The sequence below is a fragment of the Lonchura striata genome, chromosome 5 (genome assembly GCF_050655825.1).
Source record: "Lonchura striata isolate lonStrDom1 chromosome 5, ASM5065582v1, whole genome shotgun sequence".
NCBI classification, from domain to species: domain Eukaryota; kingdom Metazoa; phylum Chordata; class Aves; order Passeriformes; family Estrildidae; genus Lonchura; species Lonchura striata.
Window position 1 is genome coordinate 43862501 of NC_140707.1, and position 10000 is coordinate 43872500.

Below are 10000 nucleotides of genomic sequence, written 5' to 3' on the forward strand. Positions count from 1 at the left end.
CTTAAGAGTGCTTAAAATGGGTGTGATGATTAAACTTATACAATTAGAGTAAATGGATTAAATGGAATGAAACTGGCACTGTCCATAGGCAAAAACATATATAATATTCTTATATTTTATAATTTTTTTATTTATATTGTCTTAAAAGTATTTCCTTTATATTATATAATTTGTTTTTCCAAAAGCTGCTATTCTAAATACAATATGCAAACAGTTTTGAAACAATACTTTGTTCCAATTCCAAATTTATTAGTCCCATTGATACATGTGAACTGCTACCTTCAAGTGGTTGCACAGGGACACTCTCCCAGGTTAAAAAAGTTATGCCAGCCGCTCAATACTGGGCCAGGAGCAAGAAAACAGATAACTTCACAGTAACCAGTTTCCTTTTATTGTTCTTAAGGAACAAATCTTTTACTTCCATCACACACCAAAATTCTACCAGCAGACCAGAGCTCACAGGACACCTGCCAAGTAACAACAGGTCACTCAGCACTATTATTCCCTAACTAGATGATGAAGTTTGCAGAAAATTTTAGATTATGAACTTTGCAGAAAAGGCACTTGTTGAAAAAATCATAAATTCATAAAGACATTAAAAACATTCTATCACAATTTATAAACTATCATTTTATTCAAACAAAACAAAAGGCACTGAGAATGCAAAGCCAATAGCAATTCTTCTGCACACACAAATCACTATTGACATACATTGTTAAACATCTTGGACATGATTTTTCACTAAGGTGTAATGATTTTCCGTTAATAGGAAAATAAGCTTCTCTAGGCCAGGATTTAATCTTTAATTTATGCTATCCACCTACACTGTGAAATAACATACCAGCAAATCGTAGAGAAAACTTGAAAGAGGGTAAATATTAGTGGCAATTATATGCTAAGATAAGTTAGCAGTGATTAGGGAATTATACAATAAAGTCTATGTCCACTACAGTATGTTTTTAATGATCACTCCAACAAGCACTTAAGTGACTGATACACTAAGGAATGACCTATACGACAGCAAAAAGTTGCTACATCACTAAACTCTTGCAGTTTTTGGGCATGTCATAAAAAAGAAAATTAAAGAAAATGAATTTTTATATAAAATCTTTGTTGAAGTTCATTAGTAGTAGCCAAGGAAACAAACTAGTCACACAGACACAAGCAGAGAAAAATCCCAAAGCCCTGTCAAGGGTTAAACTCTGCGAAAGAGAGAAATACATGTCCATTTCCTCACAACAAAAGTTAACATTGGTATGACATAGGTTGACACTTAGTAAATCAGGTTGTTTAAAAGGTTTTGTAAGAACCTAACAAAAGTTAAATGAAGAGGTTATAGAGGATTCAAATATGTCAAACTCAGGTTACAATCCTGACGATGAATCTGAGTAAACTGGCAACTATTGAAAAACTGCAGCTCTACATAGCTGCAAGCTTCAGGTCAAACACATGATGGCCTTGCATAAGTATTTTCAGGGCTGGGCTCTCATTTAATTTATGGACAGAAAAGCAATGGAATTTCAGAGAAAAGGCTAAATGAATACATGCTTCAATAGCAGATTGAGAAAAAGGATTTTTTAAGTGACACATGTGCCTCTTCATTCTGTCTACTGAATTGTTTTACTAATCTGAAAAGAAACATTAAATTAAATGTAATTCAAACAAATTTTGATACTCAATGCAAGTAAACAGTTCTGTCACATGAGATCAGCAGAGGAAAGCACTGAGAAAAAAGAGAATCAGCCCTGAATCAGGAAGAAGACAATTTTTCAGAAAAGTAAATGGAAATCTGATTTGGGAGCTTGAGAAAGGCAAGAAATTCTACAGTCTTGTAACTAAGCTTGGGATTAATTGTATTGTCAAGGACTCAAAATTATTTTAAAAAGCTGTTTCTATTACTTCAATTTTCAGTTGTTTGTAGCTTTCCGAAAGATAACAAAAATAGGGAATAGACAGAGTTGCATTTTATAAGGAGATACTTGGGACTGCAACTCTGAGTGCAAATTTAATCTGAATTATGCAATTCCAGTGTTTGAAAGGTGAAGAAACTGGGGTTTAGCACTTGGAGGTTATGTCTTCAGAGACACTAGAGCCCGAGATACAAAATATTCCCGAATCATAATATGCAGTAATACATGGTGGAAGAAACAGGTCAGTTACTATTACATTTTACTAGTCTCTAAATGAGCTAAAACAATGCACAAGGAATGCCTGTGCATTCCCTAACAATTGATTTTAATCAGACTAAATAAGAAGAAATGGATTTGAAAATATTAAGAAACTCCTCATAATGGATAACTTCTGCTTAAACTCATCTGCAACTATTACACTGATTTCTGTCCTCGTATCTCAAAAATGCATACTGGGAGAATTAGGAGTTCAATGAGAGAAAAAAAATCGGTGGTGGTCTAAAGAAACACAAAACATTTGGGAAATTAAACATTTACTTTAGAAGACACAAAAAAAAGGGATACCAAAAAAAACAATGCCTGCTTACCATTTCTGCTGTGTGTCAGAACACTCATAGGAATTCTGAAGAAAGCAGTCATATATAAACCTTTTTTCTATGCAAAGACACATTTATGAAACCCATAACCACATGATGTTTATCAGGGACAAAGATGTCACAGGATTTTAAAATGCTGGATATCTATTACTGTTAGTTTTCAAAATTATAAGGAAACCAAGCAATTCTCAAAAAAACATCAGCATTTTGGAAGTGATACAAAACAAATAAAGTGTTTTAAAATTTCTTTTAAGAATTTCTTTGGGACACAAAAGATCAGTGGGTAAAGGTTGTCAGTAACTGCTTGCTGGAGGGCAGAGTTGGAAGAAACACATTGTCAGTAAGTTTTTTGAAACGATCATGACTATTTGCTCATTTACTACCACACCAGCAGGATCAGGGAAAGAACTGGAAGAGTAAAAGTGAGAAAACTCACAGGCTGAGATAAAGACAGTTTAATATGGAAAGTGAAAAACAGGGAAAGCAAAACAAGGAAATAATTCATTTTTTCTTACGGGCAGGCAGGTGTTCAGCTACCCCTTGGAAAGCAGGGACCCATGATGGGTAACAGTGATTTGGGAAGACAAAGACCATCAATCGAAATGTATCCCCTTCCTCCTTCTTCCTCTCATTTTATTCATCTTGATGTCACATGGTCTGGAATATTCTTTAGTCAGTTAGGGTCACCTGTCTCCTTCCAGCCTCCCATGCACCCCAGTTTCCTCACCAGCCTGGCAGTACAAGAAGCAGAAAAGGCCTTGGCTCTGTCTAATCCCTGCTCAGCAGTTAAAGAAAAACAAACAAAACAAACAAACAAACCCAAAAAACATCCACTTGAAAATATTTACTGCTACCCCAGCCAAAGCCAGCATACCCACTAAACCAAACACCTTCTCCTTTGGAGAAAAGAAGAGAAAAACAAGAGATGTAGCCATGCAGTTTAACACACAACTGGATGGCATTCAGATATTGTGGAATATATGGAGGATAGATCCTATACAGAATGGAAAATAAAGCAAATTACATGGAAAAATCCCAAAATTTTTGTACATGAACAGATCAAAATCAAATAAGAATTCCCTAAAAAGATTAAGCAATCAGTAAAATAACAGGCACACCATGTGGACTGGAAACATATTCCCTACTTCATTGGAGAAAACAACTGGGAACAATTTTAATTTTTAATTAAGAAAAAGTACTGTGACCCATTTATTAAATATGTTTTGAATGGCTCTATTGTGAACTAAGGTCAAAATACAATTTCTAGATTCTCAAGCTATGACGTAAGATTAGCTTTATTGATTTTCTGTGTAACTTGTGAAAGCTCTCAATTGTTATTTTGACAGTTTTATCATACTGTAATAGACTTCCTTTTAGATAATTACAGTTACTATGTTCAATTTCAATCTCCTGTAGGACTTTTCCTCTAGATAATCACACTAGATTCCTCTAGATCTTGTTTCTTTTGTCATACATATGCAATAAAGTTTCAATAACAGTCTTAATTAAAACAGTATAATCTTAAAGGCTTACCAAACAACTTCAAGAGTCAATTATACAAGAAAACCTTCATCCTTAAAATCTCTCAAGAAATTTATTTTCTAAGTACTGAACATGTACATTAGCAAAACAAAAAGCAGAACATGTAACATTTATGGACCACAAAAGCTACAAAATGTCGTTAAGTTGTATACATCTCATGTTTTAGTTTATACCTATTTCTAATCTTACCACCATGTCACTACTGTCTACAGCCTATCTTCCTAAAATCATCCCCAGAGGTACCAGTAGGCTGCTCTTCTTTCCTTGTGAAACCATCTCTTGTCCCAGCTGAATAATGCCCAGTTCCCATAGCCTTCTCCCACAGGGGAAGCGCTCCCTTGCCTTTGCTATCCCAATGGCCCTCCAGTGAACTCTCCTCAGTTCATCAACAGCTCCCTTTCACACCTGTGCTTTACTGCAGAAGGAGTCCAGAGTTTTTCTGCTCAGCTGAATAAGTCTCAAAGGCATCAGAGAGTACAGTGCTGACTGTGCTGCAACCACAAAACAATGTGACTGAGTAAAGCTGGGATGACATGTCTTCCCCTTCTGCCTAAAGGTTCTGCCTAAAGGCATTTTTTGCATACCACCTAAATTATTCTTTTAAAAATCAGAAGAAATCTCAGCTGGCAGCATTATACTTTGTTGACCTGCTGACTTTCTTCTGATTCTCAAAGAGTGGTTTCCAATCTCCTTAGCCAAAGAAGTGATTAAACTTAGGTAGTTTTATTGCTTGAAGGATTTTTTTTTATTAAGGAGACCTAAAAGGAAAAAAAAGAAGTTTGTTTTATTTTAACTCAATGACTAAACATATAACCTAAAGAGAGTTTTCAGGGTCATGGATCCTACATGGGAAAAAAAAATCCTAACAGCAGCCTTCAGCAAATTGATTTTCATTGGGTTTTAAATATATTTTTCAGATCCTTTTTGCTGTTTTCTTTGGTGTTTTTCATTGTCTTAAGACAGTCCTGAGGATTCTTAAGATAGTCCTGAGGATGTCAAATACTTGGATCACATTTTCAGATGACTGCTCCTGTGTTTTGTTGCATAGTCAGCTTTTTAACTGAGATGTTTTAGTAACACTCTTCAGGTACACTGCATTTGGCACCCCATTTATTTTTATGCTTTTTTGCTTAAGCAGTCAATTCTGAAGCAGAACGAAGTTAAGTCATGCACTGCTTTTTTAACACCTTCAATATAAAGTACCTGGATGCTGTAGTTACTTGAGACAAAACTGATGGCAAGATGTTCCAGGAATTTAATACTCACGCTTCAGCACAGTGCTGCATTTATGCTAGGGGAAGGTCTTAAGAAAAGTTCAAACTGAATGATTTACAATGAATGGCATCCATAGAGAAGACAGCAAGGCCCATTCCCACTGCTATTGATAAACTAAGGCTGAAACAGCAATATTTGCATAAATTGTATTAACTCTGCTATGGAAGTAACACATTTCACACTGAAGAATGTTTTCCTCCTGTGAGTTCAAAGATATGCAATTCTACAAACAGAACCAACTTAATTTAGTTGATGGCCATGATCCTAAAACTGAGGTGACATTGCTCAAGGAGCTCACCAATGTGCAATGTTTAACATGTTCTCTACCTACTTAAGACATAGGCTTGCTCTACTATAGTATAGAAAGAAGTTGGAATAGGCCAAAGAAAGGAAAGTTTTAGGATTTGAAGGCAAACAGCTTTTCTCAGCAATACTGTCTCAAGAAAAATTCTCCCCAGCACCCATTTATCAGCGCACTACTGAGGCTGCATTCATCAGACATTTATACAGAAATGGGAAGACTGAACCTTGCTCAGTGTTATGGAAAAGCTGAATTTTCTCTGAAAAAGTGGACAATAGATTTACAGAGGTTAAAAAGAAAAATCGCCTTTCATTTTGTGTTCATCCATGTTTCCCTTTCTAGCTTAAAGAAGAAGCAAGGAATGAGCATGTGTGGATTCAGAAGTGTCTAGCCCTCCTGAATACAAGCCTGCCAAGTTTACAATTGAATTTTTGTCTTTGCTTTGATAGAAAATTGCCACAGGTCTGTGGCCAAGTTAATGAACCTGCTCATGGTTTAAATATTTATTTTGTGAACTGAGAATAGTACTTGGGCCAAAACTCAAGAATGGCCACTGAATAAGCCAGTATTTCAAGAACATCAAGAAGGTGGTATGTAGTGGGTAGAAACTTGGTCATGTAAGCATCATTCACTTCAATTGTGCATGCTGACCAGAGTAAGTGGAAGCAAAAATATCTTCCCACTTACAAAAAGAGAAGACAGACTAGGGGTGCTTCACTAAATTATTGCTAGTATTCATTTTTAAAACACACAGTAAAACTGGTGACATGAAAACTATTCTTTTGCATTGTAGACTCATTCTCCTGTTTCTATTGCTCTGCTGAAAATAAGGTGCTAGTGTGTATCCAGTTTAGGGATTCTAGAATCACTCAAATTTCTTCAACAATAGTTTTAATTAATTTGCCAATTTTCACTATAAGAGAATTTTGCTTTGAATACCTGCATGAGACCTATTCTGTAACAGCATCCCTACATGACAACACTATTACAGAGCAAATAAAAAATCAAGTTGTTAACAGTCTAATAGTGAAAAAAAAAATCATTCAAATGAGAAAAAGTTAAATACTGAAAAGCAGATTTTAAAAAAATGGAAGTATAATGCAATTTCAGAGGCAGAATCCATTCTGGACATAGAAGCAAAGGAATATTTTGTGTTTTAAAGATGTAGAATTTGATTTTACTACTTCAACTAACCAGCTTTGAGAGCTGTTCCTACCTTACTGCTTTCCCTTCTTACCAATGCAACTAAAGCAATACAGATGCTTCCTATAGTCAAGCAAGAGAAAAACAATAATGAGGTGTCTCAAACTTTTGGTTCTTCCCAGAGAAAGAACTTCTATTTGTGAGAAGACAGCTTAAACATCTGGTATACTTCTTCTCCATACCTTTGTAAAAATATTCTGCCTTATCAGTATGAAATCAATGATAGGAATATGGAAAAAGCAAAAAATTAAGAGCAATTTCAAATGCTTGTTTAGAAATAGTAGCATTAGTCAGTGCTAAAAATGAGACTTTCTCAAGTCTGTGTGTCAATAATATGAGTGCAAATGCAAATAACCTGTAATTCATGTGATTTTATTTTTTGGAGCAGTCAGTCAACAGAATGCAAACTTTACAGACCACAATCAGAAGCCACCAAGCAAAAAGATTCTTAAGCAAAAATCTCTTGCTTTCAGATACTAGTTGATATGAACAAAATTCATCCATGTGGAAAAAAACATGCAAACAAGTACAACAAAACATTGCCACACTCCACTAATAATTTTTACTAGAAAGCAACCTACTGTAACTTATGTTTTTGCACACTTGATAGATATAAAAGTGAATATAATGTTATATTCAAGATTGTCTTTATAATCAGCAATATATTGTAATCAGCATTTTCAGAGTCTAAAAGACCAGTGGTTTTCCTTCTTGAATGTCTAGATTTTTTAGGCACTTAGCAAATTCTCATAAACATGCTGTATTTTAACATAAATCCAGGTTAATCGCCTGAAACCAAATCTTTGCTTCCATGGATTCTGCATTACTTCACTCTGATAATTAGTCAATGTTAATACATTTCTGGAAGATGAAGTACATTCCTACACTGTATACATTTCAGATAGAAAACAATGTGTAATAAGGAAAAATGTGAAATAAGATTAATCAAATGTATATTTTAATTCCTGGAGATTGAAGCAATTTGAGATTATTGCAAAAGAGCTTCTTCAGAGTTGAAAAAAATTCCTAAAAGCTGTGTATTTTTGGGAGAGGTGATACAACTTTGAAAATAATTTTATTTATGTTAAGCATTGTCAACATACAAGGAACTCATATTTAGGCAGTGTTCAGGATAGACAGATTATGTTATGAATGCTGCATAGATATACTTGACAATTTTGAAGTCACAGCTTTTATTCACCTTTACTTTTAAATAGTTTCTAAAATTCAGTGATAATTATATCTCTACTGTGCAGTTTGAAATGCTGCAGAATGCTTGTTTCAGAACTACTGTCCACTTCTTTCCTTCTGTCTGTCTTCACTGGGCTAGTGACTGTAGATGTATTTCAACAGATACCAGCACTGCTCTGCACAACTGCTTAATACTTTTTAAGCTTCAGCATATAAAAGGCATCTTGTTTCTTTTTAACATTTCACCAAGAGCTGAGCGTAGAAAGCCTGATGACACTCATTTACCTTTTCAAGCTGTTTATTCAAGAACTAGGAAACACAGAGGAAGATGGAAGGATATTGACCTTATATAGATGCTAATAATCCACAGCGGGTAGTTATAGAGAACCAGCTTGAGATTGCATTTTACATTATTATCTAAGTGTAAATAAAAAGAGGACAGAAAAGGTAAGATTAAAGAAAGGTGTAAGATTCTGTCCTTCCTCTTTATGTAGCTGCTATCATCAATTGCCATTCCTGTTTACCATTTTCAACAATGACCTTGAGTATGCAAAAGACAACCAATCAGGAGGTAAGGCTGGCATTCAAATGGACCTAGACAGGCTAAGGGATGGGCCAGCAGGAATCTCATGAAATTTAGAAAGCATCAATGTGCAGGTCTATACCTGAGAAGGAGGAATCCCAGCAACAATACAAGCTGTGATGGATTGGCTGGGGACCAGCTTTGCAGAGAAGAACTTGGAGGCCCTGGTATGGCAGCAAACTGAATATAAGCCAGCACTGTGTTGTGGCAGAGAAGATGGACAACAGCAACTTGAGCTTTACAAAAAGGAGCAGAGCGAATAGATTGAGGGAAGCCATAATCTCCAATACTTAGCATTTATTAGATCATGACTAGAATACACCTGGAATTCAATGTCTTAAAAGGATTCTAAGTAGAGAATTTATCTATTTTAACAACATCATTGACTTTATTTTTCTTTTTAGGATACAGAGGTAACTATAATGTGTGATGTTACATTTACAAGGTTTCATTACGTTTATGTAAGGCACCACCTCTCCTTGGCCCCAGAGTTTTGTTTGGAGTTAATCTTCCATAAATTGATAGAATAATCTGAGAGCTCTAGTAAGGTAATAGGAAAAAGAATTATTATAGTGCTTGGTTAAATAACATGTTTTGAACTTGATTAAGTCAAAGGATATATAGAGCACATTCTTCATATTGTACAGCATCCCAAAAGAAATTGAAGGTGGTCACAAACTGAAAACTGGCACATAAGCCTCTCTTGCTCACACCCAAATAGTGAAAACACTAAAAGGATGTATTTTATTCACAGAAACTGTGAACTTTTCATTTACAACATATGGAGTTGTGGCTCTTATAGCAAAATTGTCTTTTGATATACTTAAAATAAGCAGTATAAAGGTCAATTCTAAGCTGTATTACTTTATACAAAAGAAAACTAAGAGAACTCAAGATTTTTTTGATTGCATCAACAATACACCATTTAAATAGGGAATTTGGTGTGATATTACAGTAACCTCTACCTCAAGATCAAAGTTACTGGAGAATGAAAAATAAAAGCCAAGAACTCTGTTTTATGGAATGGAAGAAGACTAGGCTACAATGTGTAAAACTTTCCACTGTACTGAATTCCCACCCTACTGAAACTACCTGGGCAAAATTTAGGTCCACTTTCCACATTTAGTTTAAAAGAAATCTGAAGGTATTATACTGATATTTACTCTATTTTTTCTAGTGACAAGCTCCTTTCCTAGTAGTATAAGTCACGTGGTAGAAAACTTCTCTATCATTAGTATTGTTATCTTTCTATAAAAATACCTTTTTTTCCTTTTGCAAATAGAAATTAACATGTTCCTGCTCAGTGATAATTCTACTTCCACGTTCCTTAGAACACAGATTTACTCTTCTAGCTACTCTTATTTAGAAACAAAAACTCCTTCCCAAAAACTTTCACTTT

At 34.9% G+C, this 10000-nt stretch overlaps 1 protein-coding gene and 1 long non-coding RNA gene across 11 annotated transcripts in view; one reads left to right on the plus strand and one right to left on the minus strand.

The window, feature by feature from the left end:
- Positions 1 to 3325, plus strand: part of LOC110475281 (uncharacterized) — an 8940-nt gene extending 5615 nt beyond the window's left edge. The window contains exon 3 of the long non-coding RNA XR_014955602.1: positions 1 to 3325. This exon is cut by the window's left edge and continues 2870 nt beyond it. This is a non-coding gene — a long non-coding RNA (uncharacterized LOC110475281).
- CDIN1 (CDAN1 interacting nuclease 1) overlaps positions 1 to 10000 on the minus strand; it is a 121328-nt gene that overhangs the window by 74978 nt on the left and 36350 nt on the right. The window lies entirely within an intron of this gene.